We start from the raw sequence: 15,669 nt of genomic DNA, 5'->3' as shown, positions 1-15,669 counted from the left end.
CAACTGGAGAGGGATGCGAGGAAAGAGAGTGGAGGAGAGTAGTATCATATTTTATTTTTAATAGAAGGTATTTTCGAAATTAAAAAAATTTTATTATATTGACTAATAGTTAAAATAATTAAAATATTGGTTGTCTTTTTATATTAACAAAATTAAATTATAAAGACATTTTAATATAATTTATAAAACATAAAAGGTAAATTAGTTAGTTATATCAAAATATTATAGAGATGTGATCATAATTTTACCTAATAACAATATACTTATTATATTTTACTTAATAACAATACTTTTTTGATATGATAAGTGTGGAAGAAATTTTTTATTTTTTTTAAAGTAAAAATTGTTGGTCCTTCCAAAAAAAATTAGACGCTAACAAAGTGATTAAAGTCTGAAATTATTAGAGATGTTATGGTACATGGAACCATTCAAAAATTTAATCCAAAATAAGATTACCAGATAAGTTCTTTGATTTCAACTATATACTAAGATTCTTCCCCAAAAATATCAACTTACTCAAATCAATGATGAGCTCTATTAATCCCCCAACTACCAATCCCAACTCATTGATTTCCCCGTAAGATCAAAACCTTAATCCAAGTGTCCTGTCCTAGCGAATTCATCAAATCTCAAATTATTATAGTATATTCTTATAGTTTCCTTTGTATCTAAACATCCTTAAATAGGTGTGTTGTACATACATAAAATATACTTTTTACTCTATAGTACTCATTATAGTAGAGTATTTTTCATCAAACTATGATGGTATCAGAGCAGGTTGTTAGAATTTTTTTTCTTTCTTTTCTTCTCTTGCCTCAAAGAACCTCCTTTAGATCGAGAAAATAGAAGAAAGTAGCTCTGCTAGGTCGCAGAGCCAATCAGCTCCAACGAAACACATCCCTAAGACCATCACCGACGACACCTTGACTTGCAAAGTCTGATAATCTAGTGATGATTCTTGTCTCCGTTCAACAAAATGGCGTTAATTATAAAGGCTGGAATCGAGGGATGAAAATTGCTCTCAGAGCTAAGAATAAGCTCGCATTCGTGGAAGACAAATTCATTATACCAAAAGATGGATCTGAACATACGAGAAGTGGAGACGCTGCGATTACATGGTAACATCATGGATTCTCAACTCTATCTCAAAGGATCTAGTTGAAAGCTTTTTCTACGCCACCACTGCTCGAGAACTTTGGATCGAATTTGTAACGACCCGAAAATCGGACCGCTACCGGCGCTAGGATCCAGATCGGCTTAAGGCCGCCGGGACCCGTAGCAAGCCTGACATGTAACCTGAAAACCTGATTAATCCCGTACATGATCAACAAACATTCATAAAAATTTAAAACTTTACTTTCATTCATTTCTCATACACCAAACTCAACCTGTGCATGCACTGAACATAATCATCATCGTAAACTTGACCCCTCTATGGGATCTCATTAATGCCCCCAATGGGTGGCATAACATATGTTGAGTTGGCTAACATCTATATCATAAAACATCTAAGATCATGTATTTAAAAGGGATAACAACATCCATAGGGTCAAGCACAACTTCTAATCCTCATTATCATTATACATAACATAACTATTCAACTTTACATTATCTTACAATTTATCATGTCCACTTTCTAACTATTACAAGCATAAGACTTTACTCTTCTTGACTTCTCTGTCTAGCCCGTACCTGCAATCCTGGGGGATTAGGGAAAAAGGGGTGAGCTACTAGAGCCCAGTGAGCAGAATAATAGAAAACAACATTTAAAACTCATGTCATCATGTAATGCAACACATCACAGCAAATCACATCTCGGACGGTATTGTCACCTATAGTCCTCTACATTCCAAAGTGTCGGGACGTAGAATGGGTACAACCGGTCTTTCTCTTAACATAACTTATCATACATACCAATGTGCCAGGGACGTAGAATGGGTACAACCTAGACTTTCTCTTACATAGTGCCAGGGACGTAGAATGGGTACAACCTGGACTTCCATACCATCTCATGCCGTAGCATCATCATATCATATGAGGACTAAAGGATCATTCAATAACCAATCCACATCAACATCATAAATGCAATGCAACATATTCGTGAATTCTAATGCAAGCAACCTAATTCATCACATGGCATTCATGATGCATGAACATGCTCAACTGTATAATTCATTTGCTTAAAAACATAAGGTTTATTCTACTCTACTCACCTCTGGCTGAAGCTCTACTGACTCAGAAGCAGCTAACTCACTGCTGGGGTCCTCGGTTCCTCGGGTCCGAACCTACACAGGTGGACTCAAATGAGGGACCAAACAACTAGAACATAACTCTAAAAATATCCCCCAAAAACCCCCCTAAAACACCTCAAAACAATCATGCAAAAACATGCAAAGGCACCTTCGGCGGCCGAAAGTCCCTCCAGAGCCGAAACCCAGGCAGGTTTGGCGGCACCTTCGGCGGCCGAAAGTCCCAGACAGAGACGAAAGTCTCTTTTCGGGGGCAACTTCGGTAGCCGAAAGGCCTGCCTCCCCAGCCATGTTCGGCGGCCGAAAGTTCCTTCGGCTGCCGAACCTGGTTTCTGCCAAAGGGCAGAAAGTTGGCTCCTTTATGCACATTTGCCTCCCAACTCTTCCATATGCATATAACTCATTCAAATCATGCAAATATACATACATTGGCTCTTAGGGGCTTCAAACTAACTTAAACCCCAACTACAACACACAACAACAACACAAATCCAACATACATTGCTCAAAACATAACATTAACTCAAAAACCTAACTATGAGCTAAACATGCATTCTACCCCATAGATCTTGCATAAAACTTACTTTAAACATGAAATGAGTTTAAGATCGGCTCTTACCTCTTGAAGATCGAGAGAGAGACGTCGTAAACTCGGAGGTGGGAGATTTTGAGTTCTTGAACCTCAAAACTCCAAAACTTGCTTTAAACTCGAAAATTTTCAAAGGAAAACAAAAACTTGTGAAAAACTTGAAAGATTTGAAGGAAAAGGCTCAAGATTGGTGAGGAACAGCGGAGAACTCACCTTGGCCGACAATGGGGAGAAAAGCTCACCCGTTTTCGGCTAAGGGACCCTTTTATAGTGGCTGGCCAAGCCACGTTCGGGGGCCGAATGTGCCTCCGCATGCATGCCATGTTCGGCGGCCGAACTTGAGGTTCGGCGGCCGAACCTGGACTTTCCTCAACCTTTGCCTTCGGGGGCCTAAGGCACACCCGAAATGCAAGCATGTTCGGCGGCCGAACTTTGAGTTTCGGCGGCCGAACCTGAGTTTTCCTCCAAGGATATTTTCATTAAAAAACTCATTTCCTCTTTACTTAAAATCATCAAAAACATTAAAACATTTCATGAAAACATGGTTTTACCCTTCTAGAGGTCTCCGACATCCGAGATTCCACCGGACGGTAGGAATTCCGATACCGGAGTCTAGCCGGGTATTACATTCTCCCCCCCTTAAGAACATTCGTCCCCGAATGTTCCTCAACTAGCACATAGCATGGCATACACATAACACACATGAAACATACAAGAACTAACCTTAGAAAAGATAAGGGTATTGCTGGAGCATGGACTCCCGTGTCTCCCAGGTGCACTCTTCCAAATTGTGGTGGTTCCACAGGACTTTCACCATCGGGATTTCCTTGTTTCTTAGCTTTCTGATCTGGGTGTCTATGATCCGCACTGGCTGCTCAACATAGGTGAGATCCTCTTGGATCTCCACATCAGGCTCACTAAGAACCTTGCCCGGATCTGACACGAACTTCCTCAACATTGAAACATGGAAAACCGGATGGATTCTTTCCATTGAAGCAGGCAAATCTAGCTTGTACGACACATTCCCAATCTTCTGCAAGACTTCAAAGGGTCCGATGTATCGTGGGGCTAGTTTACCTTTCTTCCCAAAGCGAACCACTCCTTTCATTGGAGACACCTTGAGCAATACCAAATCCCCCTCCTGAAACTCTACTTGCCGTCTGTGGACGTCTGCATAACTCTTCTGTCTGCTGGCAGCAGTCTTGATTCTTTCTCTGATTATGGGTACCACCCTGCTGGTGATCTCTACTAGCTCAGGCCCTGCCAAGGCCTTCTCTCCAACTTCCTCCCAGCAAACAGGTGACCTGCACTTCCTTCCGTACAAAGCTTCATAAGGAGCCATCCCGATGCTAGCGTGATGGCTGTTATTGTAGGCAAACTCCACCAAAGGTAGATGCTGCCTCCAAGAACCGTCAAAGTCCAGCACACACATTCTAAGCATATCCTCGATAGTCTGGATGGTCCTTTCTGACTGTCCGTCCGTCTGGGGGTGGAAGGCAGTGCTGAAATCCAACCTGGTACCCATGGCATTCTGCAGACTCCGCCAAAACCTGGAGGTGAACTGGGGCCCTCTATCAGACACTATTGAAATAGGAACCCCATGCAGCCTGACGATCTCATCCACATATACCTGCGCCAACTTGTCCACGGAGTAGCCACTCCTGACAGGAATGAAGTGAGCAGATTTGGTGAGTCTGTCCACAATCACCCATATGGAGTCCACTCTGTTGGACGCTGCCGGTAACCCCACTACGAAGTCCATAGCTATATTCTCCCATTTCCATTTTGGAATAGGTAGCGGGTTAAGCATTCCAGCCGGCTTCTGATGTTCCAGCTTCACCCTCTGACATACTTCGCAGGCGGACACAAACTGTGCCACTTCTTTCTTCATCGCTGGCCACCAATAAACCTTCTTCAAATCTTGATACATCTTGGTGGCTCCGAGGTGAACGCTGTATCTTGCATTATGAGCCTCCCTCATAATGTCTCCTTTTAGCCCTATGTCATCTGGTACACACAATCGACTCCCATAGCGGAGGATCCCCTTACTGTCAAATCTGAACTCACTGTCTTTGCCTGACTGAACAGTCCTGGCAATCTTCACTAACTCTGGGTCCTCATGCTGTTTCTGAGCCACTTGCTCCAGAAACACAGGTGTCACTCTCATCTGGGCCACTAAAGCACCTGTACCAGACAATTCCATCTGTAGACCTTCATCAATGAGCTTGTAAAACTCCTTCACCACTGGTCTCCTCTCTGCCGTGATGTGGGATAGACTGCCTAGTGACTTCCGGCTTAGGGCGTCTGCCACGACATTCGCCTTACCCGGATGATACTGAATCTTGCAATCATAGTCACTCAGCAGCTCAACCCATCTCCTCTGTCTCAAGTTCAAATCTCTTTGACTCAGGATGTACTGCAGGCTCTTATGATCTGTAAAGATCTCACATTTTACCCCATAGAGGTAGTGCCTCCACATCTTGGGTGCAAAGATTACTGCTGCCATCTCTAGGTCATGCGTGGGGTAATTCAACTCATGCTTCTTCAGCTGCCTAGAAGCATAAGCAATCACCCTCTCATTCTGCATCAGCACACAACCCAGTCCCACACGGGACGCATCATAAAAGACTGTAAAGTCCTCATCACTAGATGGCAGAGCTAAAACTGGTGCTGAAGTCAACCTCTTCTTAAGCTCTTCAAAACTCTCTTCACACTGGTCGGTCCACAGAAACTTCTGATTCTTCCTGGTTAATCTGGTTAGAGGAGCTGCTATCTTTGAGAAGTCCTGAACGAACCTCCTGTAGTAACCTGCCAAACCCAAGAAACTCCTAATCTCCGTCACTGAAGTGGGTCTAGGCCAGTTAGCCACAGTTTCTGTCTTCTTGGGGTCCACCTCAATCCCATTCTCTGACACTACATGCCCCAAGAACGAAATGCTCCTCAGCCAGAACTCACACTTAGAGAACTTGGCATACAAGCCATGTTCCCTCAAGGTCTGCAGAACCAACCTCAGATGATGGGCATGCTCCTTTGCATTCCTGGAATACACCAAGATATCATCTATGAAGACAATAACAAAGTGATCCAGGTATTGACTAAACACTCTGTTCATGAGATCCATGAATGCTGTAGGGGCATTAGTTAACCCGAACGGCATTACAAGGAACTCAAAATGCCCATATCTGGTCCTAAAGGCTATCTTCGGCACATCCTCTTCCCTTATCCTTAGCTGATGGTACCCCGATCTCAGATCTATTTTGGAGAAACAACCTGCTCCAGCTAGCTGGTCGAATAGATCGTCGATCCTTGGCAATGGGTACTTATTCTTGGTAGTGACTTTGTTCAACTGCCTGTAGTCGATACAAAGTCTAAGGGATCCATCCTTCTTTCTTACAAACAAAACTGGTGCACCCCAAGGTGAGGTGCTCAGTCGGATGAAGCCCTTTTCTACCAACTCTTGCAACTGTTCTTTCAATTCTTTCAACTCGGCTGGAGCCATCCTGTAGGGAGGGATAGAGATCGGTCGGGTTCCAGGCATCAATTCTATCTCGAACTCTATCTCCCTAGCAGGTGGTAAACCTGGCAGCTCGTCTGGGAAGACATCTAGAAACTCTCTAACCACTGGCACTGAGGCGGGCTCTCTAACCTGACTGCTAAGCTCTCTCACATGAGCCAAATACCCCTGACATCCCTTTCTAAGCAACCTACGAGCCTGAAGAGCTGATATCAGACCTCTAGGTGTACCCCTCCTGTCTCCCCTGAAGACAACCTCTGATCCATCCCGACCTCTGAATCTGACTACCTTGTCCCTGCAGTCCAAGGTAGCACCATGGGTAGATAACCAGTCCATCCCTAGAATGACGTCAAAATCTGTCAAATCTAGAACCACCAGGTCGGCGGACAAGCATCTTCCCTCAACAAACACAGGACTACACTGGCAGACTGACTCTGCCACTGATGGATCACATTTGGGTCCACTGACCCAGAGAGGACACTCTAACTCAGAGATCATCAACCCCAACCTCTGGACGGCTCTCGGAGCAATAAAAGAATGAGATGCACCAGGGTCCATCAAGGCATACACATCTGAACAACCAATGACTAAATTACCTGCCACCACGATGTTAGATGCATCTGCCTCCTGCTGAGTCATCGTGAAGATCCGTGCTGGAGCTGATGGACCTTCACCTCTGAAACCCGCTGAAGAAGAGGCTGCCCCTCTCCCTCTGCCTCTGCCACTGGCCTGAGTCATGGTTGGAGCTGCTGGCTGAGCCACACTACCAGAAGCTGTCTGCTGAGACTGTGCTCCAAAAGCTGCTCTAGGACACTCCCGAGCCATGTGTCCCTCTTGCCCGCATCTGAAGCAGGCTGCTGTCCCAGCTCGGCAAACTCCCCTGTGTAGCCTACCACACTTTGCACAAACCGCATTATCCGCGCCAGAGCTTGAGCCACTCCCTAGTCCCAGACTAGACTTGACCTTGTTCCAAAACTTGTTCTTCTTGGGCTTCCTAGTGGTGTTACTCCACTTTTTGCTACCTGAAGCTGCTGCACTGAAGGAAGAAGAGCCTGGGGTCTTGGAACCAGAAGGCTGTGCCACTGACTGCTTAATTGTTCCCTGAACGATGGCACTGGCCTCCATCTTCCGGGCCATATCCACTATGGCATGGAAGCTCTCCCTATCTGCTGACTGGATCAAGGAGGAATATCTGGAGTGGAGTTTCATGATATACCTCCTTGACCTTTTCTGGTCTGTGTCAAGGTTTTGCCCTGCAAATGGCAACAGCTCCAAGAATCTGTCTGTGAACTCCTCTACACCCATCTCATCAGTCTGCCTCAACTGTTCAAACTCTAACATCTTCAGCTCCCTTGAACTATCGGGAAAAGCCCATCCTGCAAACTCGTTTGCAAACTCTTCCCAAGACATGCTGTCTACCCTCGGGTTCACATAGTTCTTGAACCACTCTCGTGCCTTCTTGCACTTAAGCGTGAACCCAGCCATCTGAATGGCTCTACTATCATCAGCCCCAATCTCATCTGTGATCACCTTAACCCTTTCAAGGTACACAAACGGGTCATCCCCTTTTTCATACTGGGGAGCACCCAACTTCATGTAGTCTGTCATCTTGACCTTGCTCCCACTGGCTGAGCTAGGTCTAGGAGGTTGAGTAACTGGGGCTGCTGGTTCTGTAGGTAGTGGAGGTGGTGCAACATTTTCTGAGGTAGGGTTTGGATAATAAGGTGGGGGTGGATACATTAGGTATTGTGAATATGGTGGGTAGTAGGGTGGGTATGGCATCTGTGTGGGATAAGGGGTGAAACTAGGGTAATCCGATGTACCTCCCATCGAATACCCGGGATTTTGTGAGAAGTGTGGTAGTGGGGTGGCTGAACAAATCCCGAGGCCTGAGTGCCTCCTTGGGACTCTCCCATTCCCTCTTCTGACATGCTAACTCCAAAACTGCCATCCCTTCTCTGCTCTACATCCATATCATCCCCCATGTCCTTAGACGCTCCTCCCTGAACTGTTCCTCTGACTGATCTACTTCTACCCAGATCCAAAGACCTTCTAGGGTCTCTTGCTACTCTTTCTCGGTTAGACCTACTAGACAATGCCCTAGGCAATGCTGGAGGACGGGCGCTCATGCCCTCATCCTCAGGTGGCACTCCAGTCAATCTTGTTGATCGACGAGTTCCCCTCATTCTGTTTCTGAAAAACAGCACACATAGCACAAACATTAGCATCATATGGTTCATGTGGGCACACATGAACCCTCATCACATACATCACATATCATTAATGCACATGCATATAATCATGGCATTTCACATCATCAAACAAGACAGGACTCCACATCCTATCCTAGTGGACATGATCTTCCTATTGTGCTTGACCTTCTATAACATCTATGAGCCCGACACTCTAGGTCCGACCATATGAACCTAGGGCTCTGATATCATTCTGTAACGACCTGAAAATCGGACCGCTACCGGCGCTAGGATCCAGATCGGCTTAAGGCCGCCGGGACCCGTAGCAAGCCTGACATGTAACCTGAAAACCTGATTAATCCCATACATGATCAACAAACATTCATAAAAATTTAAAACTTTTCTTTCATTCATTTCTCATACACCAAACTCAACCTGTGCATGCACTGAACATAATCATCATCGTAAACTTGACCCCTCTATGGGATCTCATTAATGCCCCCAATGGGTGGCATAACATATGTTGAGTTGGCTAACATCTATATCATAAAACATCTAAGATCATGTATTTAAAAGGGATAACAACATCCATAGGGTCAAGCACAACTTCTAATCCTCATTATCATTATACATAACATAACTATTCAACTTTACATTATCTTACAATTTATCATGTCCACTTTCTAACTATTACAAGCATAAGACTTTACTCTTCTTGACTTCTCTGTCTAGCCCGTACCTGCAATCCTGGGGGATTAGGGAAAAAGGGGTGAGCTACTAGAGCCCAGTGAGCAGAATAATAGAAAACAACATTTAAAACTCATGCCATCATGTAATGCAACACATCACAGCAAATCACATCTCGGACGGTATTGTCACCGATAGTCCTCTACATTCCAAAGTGCCGGGACGTAGAATGGGTACAACCGGTCTTTCTCTTAACATAACTTATCATACATACCAATGTGCCAGGGACGTAGAATGGGTACAACCTGGACTTTCTCTTACATAGTGCCAGAGACGTAGAATGGGTACAACCTGGACTTCCATACCATCTCATGCCGTAGCATCATCATATCATATGAGGACTAAAGGATCATTCAATAACCAATCCACATCAACATCATAAATGCAATGCAACATATTCGTGAATTCTAATGCAAGCAACCTAATTTATCACATGGCATTCATGATGTATGAACATGCTCAACTGTATAATTCATTTGCTTAAAAACATAAGGTTTATTCTACTCTACTCACCTCTGGCCGAAGCTCTACTGACTCAGAAGCAGCTAACTCACTGCTGGGGTCCTCGGTTCCTCGGGTCCGAACCTACACAGGTGGACTCAAATGAGGGACCAAACAACTAGAACATAACTCTAAAAATATCCCCCAAAAACCCCCTAAAACACCTCAAAACAATCATGCAAAAACATGCAAAGGAAGGCAGAACAGGGCAGGTTCGGCGGCACCTTCGGCGGCCGAAAGTCCCTCCAGAGCCGAAACCCAGGCAGGTTCGGCGGCACCTTCGACGGCCGAAAGTCCCAGACAGAGACGAAAGTCTCTTTTCGGGGGCAACTTCGGCAGCTGAAAGGCCTGCCTCCCCAGCCATGTTCGGCGGCCGAAAGTTCCTTCGGCTGCCGAACCTGGTTTCTGCCAAAGGGCAGAAAGTTGGCTCCTTTATGCACATTTGCCTCCCAACTCTTCCATATGCATATAACTCATTCAAATCATGCAAATATACATACATTGGCTCCTAGGGGCTTCAAACTAACTTAAACCCCAACTACAACACACAACAACAACACAAATCCAACATACATTGCTCAAAACATAACATTAACTCAAAAACCTAACTATGAGCTAAACATGCATTCTACCCCATAGATCTTGCATAAAACTTACTTTAAACATGAAATGAGTTTAAGATCGGCTCTTACCTCTTGAAGATTGAGAGAGAGACGTCCTAAACTCAGAGGTGGGAGATTTTGAGTTCTTGAACCTCAAAACTCCAAAACTTGCTTTAAACTCGAAAATTTTCAAAGGAAAACAAAAACTTGTGAAAAACTTGAAAGATTTGAAGGAAAAGGCTCAAGATTGGTGAGGAACGGCGGAGAACTCACCTTGGCCGACAATGGGGAGAAAAGCTCGCCCGTTTTCGGCTAAGGGACCCTTTTATAGTGGCTGGCCAGGCCACGCTCGGGGGCCGAATGTGCCTCCGCATGCATGCCATGTTCGGCGGCCGAACTTGAGGTTCGGCGGCCGAACCTGGACTTTCCTCAACCTTTGCCTTCGGGGGCCTAAGGCACACCCGAAATGCAAGCATGATCGGCGGCCGAACTTTGAGTTTCGGCGGCCGAACCTGAGTTTTCCTCCAAGGATATTTTCATTCAAAAACTCATTTCCTCTTTACTTAAAATCATCAAAAACATTAAAACATTTCATGAAAACATGGTTTTACCCTTCTAGAGGTCTCCGACATCCGAGATTCCACCGGACGGTAGGAATTCCGATACCGGAGTCTAGCCGGGTATTACAGAATTGGGAGAATGGTATGGTAAGAGCAACGGGCCAATGACTTATCAAATTAAGTGGAGGATAGCAACAATCTCTCAAGAGAATCTCTCGGTGACAACATACTACACTAAATTAAAACAACTACGGGATGAATTAGCAAATATTGTGTCGATAGCTCCACGCAGCTGTGGGTCTGAAAAGCTCACCACAGAAATTCATAATGTCGATCATCTAATGCAATTTTTTATGGGACTCAACGATGCCTTCGATCAAGTCCGCAGTCAAGTATTGCTCCTAGATCCATTACAGACGGTAAATAAAGCCTTCTCAATGGTTCTGCAAGTGGAATCTCAAAAGGAAGTTCAAACCAACCTGATAAGCGGTTGTCGAAGCCGTAAAAAATAAACCTATTATCAATCAACAATAAACTTGTAGATAGTGGCAATAGGGTCGAACCACAGGGAATTGACGCCAAAGATTTTCCTAATAATGACTAGGTAAATAGCAAGTAAATAAAAGAGGGGGGTTTTGATTTGATGATTAAAATTAAATAGCAAAAGAAAGCAATAATTTAAAGATGAGTAAATCAATAAGAGAAAAGCTTCTAGTTGAAGTATGGATCTTTTTCAGATTGTTTAGAATTGATCATTGATTCTTTAATACTCCTATTTATCTCAACAAATTAGCTTAGGATGTGGAAGACGCTTCTCACAATCCAAATTCCTTCTTAGTTCTAGTTTGATTAGGAAACGTTCGCTAATCAAACACTAGTTAACAAGTTGCCAAGGAACGTCCTTGGGGCCTTTGGCATCGAACAACTGTTGACTGCATTAAGACTTAGAGAAACCCAATTCTATCCTTGCCAACCGCGTGGTCAAGTTTAGATTATGCAATTTGATTAAATGTGTATTTGAACAACCTAAGCAATTACGGACCTAAATCATTCAAACAATATTACTTAAGCAATTTAAAAGCAATGGGCCCTTATTGATTCTAAAAGCAAAGTAATAATTATGGAAAGCTCAAATTGCATAAATATTGATAATAAATAGAAGTTTAACAATGGAGATTTAAATCTCCCAATTCATCACAAAATCTGAAATTCACCAACTTCAACTAGAAAAGGATGGAATTTAGCCACTCATGGTGGACAAAATCTCAAAAGAAAGAAAAGAAAAGAAAGGAAGAAAGCTGCTGTAATTTTCTGCAGTATTGCTGAAGATGAGATGATGAGATGTTGGTTTGGATGCTGCCCTTATATAGCTGGAGAATCCCAATTCCAATTTGATTAGGGTTTTGGAATCTCAATTTGATTTGGTCTTCTTTGTAGTCTTTGATTCCTCTTTGGATTTTGTATTTGATTGAGAATGGAACTCTCTAAGTGAAGGGTGTGGCTCTTGGGACTGATCTTGTGGTGTTTGAAGTGGATTTGGACTTCTTTTGTAACGCCCCGGAAATCCGGACCGCTACCGGCGCTAGGATCCAGATCGGCGTAAGGCCGCCGGGACCCGTAGCAAGCCTAATCTGTAATCTGTGAACCTGTTTCATCCCATACATGATCCAAACATATACATAAAAATTAAAACTTTTCTTTCATACATGCTATCATCAACTAACTCAACCTGTGCATATTCTGAACATATACATAACATAATCCCTCTGTGGGATCTCATCAAGCCTCAAAGGCAAAACAACAGGTGTTGAGTTAATTTACATAAACATCATATCATAAGATCATGTACATACAAAAGGGATTAGCAACACACTATGGTCAAGCACAACTCTAACCTCAATAACCTCAATACATAACATACTGAAAGTTCTTACATTACATCATAATACAATTGTCATGTCCACAATCTAACTATTACATACATATGACTTTTCTCTTCTTGCCTGCTCTATCTCCCATACTTGCAAACCTGGGGGTTAGGGGAGAGGGGTGAGCTAGATGCCCAGTGAGTAGAACTATAAAACATAATTAAAACCATGCTCTCATGAAATGCATCACTGCACAAACATTTCACATCATGGACGGACTGACCCAAAAGTCCCCCTAGCTCCATGCCCGGCCCTATTATGGGCACCACAGGACTTCGTATGCCCGGCCCTATTATGGGCACCACAGGACTTCGTAACTCGGAGCTATTGCCCGGCCCTATTATGGGCACCACAGGACTTCGTATATAGGGCTATGAGTCGTGCAATGTCCATCCCCATCAACAAATAGTAATGCAATGCAACATATTCGTGATTCTAATGAAATCACCCTAATACATAACATGGTATTCATGATGCATGAACATGCTTAAAACATTTGCTTTTAAATAAGAGTTGTGTTCCACTCACCTCTGGCTGACTCTGACAATCTCTGTAGCAGCTGGCTCACTGCTGGGGTCCTTGGTTCCTCGGGTCCGAACCTACACAGGTGGACTCCAATGAGGGACCAAACATACATAAACATGACTCTAGTATATCCCCCAAGAACCCCCCTAAAACATCTTGAAATAACCATGGAAAAATATGCATGAAATGGCTGAACAGGGCACTTTCGGCGGCACCTTCGGCGGCCGAAAGTCCTAGACAGAGACGAAACTCAGGTAGGTTCGGCGGCACCTTCGGCGGCCGAAAGTGCCAGACAGAGACGAAAGTCTCTTTTCGGGGGCAACTTTGGCAGCCGAAAGGCCTGCCTCCCCAGCCATGTTCGGCGGCTGAAAGTGCCTTCGGCTGCCGAACCTGGTTCCTGCCAAAGGGCAGAAACTTGGCTCCCTTTGCACATTTCACCTCCAAACCTTCCAAACATGCATATTTTTCAACCAAAGCATGCGTACAAGTTCCTAGGGGCCTCAAACAAACATATACCCCATCTACAACACTTCAAACACAACCAAAACAAGCTACATTGTTCATCAAAGCATCAAAACCCATAAACTCAACAACAAGCCTAAACATGCATTCTACCCCTTAAAACTTCATAAAACTTGTTTAAAACATAATGTAAGCTAGAGATCGACTCTTACCTCTTGAAGATCGAGAGTAGAGGCGATCTAACTTGGAATTGGGAGAGATTGAACTCCTTGGGTCTCCAAGTTCAAAACTTGCTCAAAACTTGCTTCAAAAGCTTAAAACTTCAAAATAAGATGAAAGCTTGTAAAAATCATGCAAGAATCTGAAGAAAACACTCAAGATCGAGGGAGGAGCGGCGGAGACTCACCTTGGCCGACAATGGGAGAGAAAAAGCTCGCCCGTGCGGACCAAAGGGACCCTTTTATATGTGGCTGGCCAGGCCAGGTTCGGGGGCCGAATGTGCCTCCGCATCCATGCAATGTTCGGCGACCGAACATAAGGTTCGGCGGCCGAACCTGCACTTCCCTCACTCATGCTTTCGGGGGCCTAACGTGCCTCCTAATCACATGCATGTTCGGCGGCCGAACTTGTCTTTCGGCGGCCGAACCTGGGTTTTTCCTTAAAGAATTTTCATGCAAAAACTTATTTAAAATCATACTTAAAACATTAAAATACATGAAAACATTTTTATAAAACATGATTTTACCCTTCTAGAGGTTTCCGACATCCGAGATTCCACCGGACGGTAGGAATTCCGATACCGGAGTCTAGCCGAGTATTACATTCTCCCCCCCTTAAGAACATTCGTCTCCGAATGTTCCTCAACTATCACATGCAAAGCACACACATAACATACACACATATAACACATAAAACACATAGGGACTAACCTTAAAAGAGATGGGGATATTGCTGGAGCATGGACTCCCGTGTCTCCCAGGTACACTCCTCGACATTGTGGTGATTCCAAAGGACTTTCACCATCGGGATTTCCTTGTTCCTCAACTTTCTGATCTGAGTGTCTAGGATCCGTACTGGTTGTTCAACGTAAGTGAGATCCTCTTGGATCTCCACATCAGGCTCACTAAGAACCTTACTCGGATCTGACACGAACTTCCTCAACATGGAAACATGGAAAACCGGATGGATTCTTTCCATAGAAGCAGGCAAGTCCAGCTTGTACGATACATTCCCAACCTTTTGCAAGACCTCAAAGGGCCCGATGTACCGTGGAGCTAGCTTACCTTTCTTTCCGAACCGAACCACCCCTTTCATTGGAGACACCTTGAGCAATACTAGATCCCCCTCCTGAAACTCTACCTGTTTCCTGCGGATGTCTGCATAACTCTTCTGCCTGCTTGTAGCAGTCTTGATCCTTTCTCTGATCATGGGCACCACCCTGCTGGTGATCTCTACGAGTTCGGGCCCTGCCAAGGCCTTCTCTCCTACTTCTTCCCAACAGACGGGTGATCTGCACTTCCTCCCATACAAAGCTTCATATGGGGCCATCCCTATGCTAGCATGATAGCTGTTATTGTAGGCGAACTCCACCAAGGGTAGATGTTGCCTCCAAGAACCGCCAAAATCCAGCACACACATTCTGAGCATATCCTCAATAGTCTGGATGGTCCTCTCTGACTGTCCATCAGTCTGGGGGTGGAAGGCAGTACTGAAATCCAACCTGGTACCCATAGCATTCTGCAGACTCCGCCAAAACCTGGAAGTGAACTGGGGCCCTCTATCTGACACTATAGACACTGG

This window comes from Manihot esculenta, chromosome 2 (assembly GCF_001659605.2).
Source record: "Manihot esculenta cultivar AM560-2 chromosome 2, M.esculenta_v8, whole genome shotgun sequence".
In the NCBI taxonomy this organism is placed as follows: domain Eukaryota; kingdom Viridiplantae; phylum Streptophyta; class Magnoliopsida; order Malpighiales; family Euphorbiaceae; genus Manihot; species Manihot esculenta.
The sequence above is the reverse complement of the archived record's forward strand: the minus strand, read 5'-3'. Positions refer to the sequence as shown.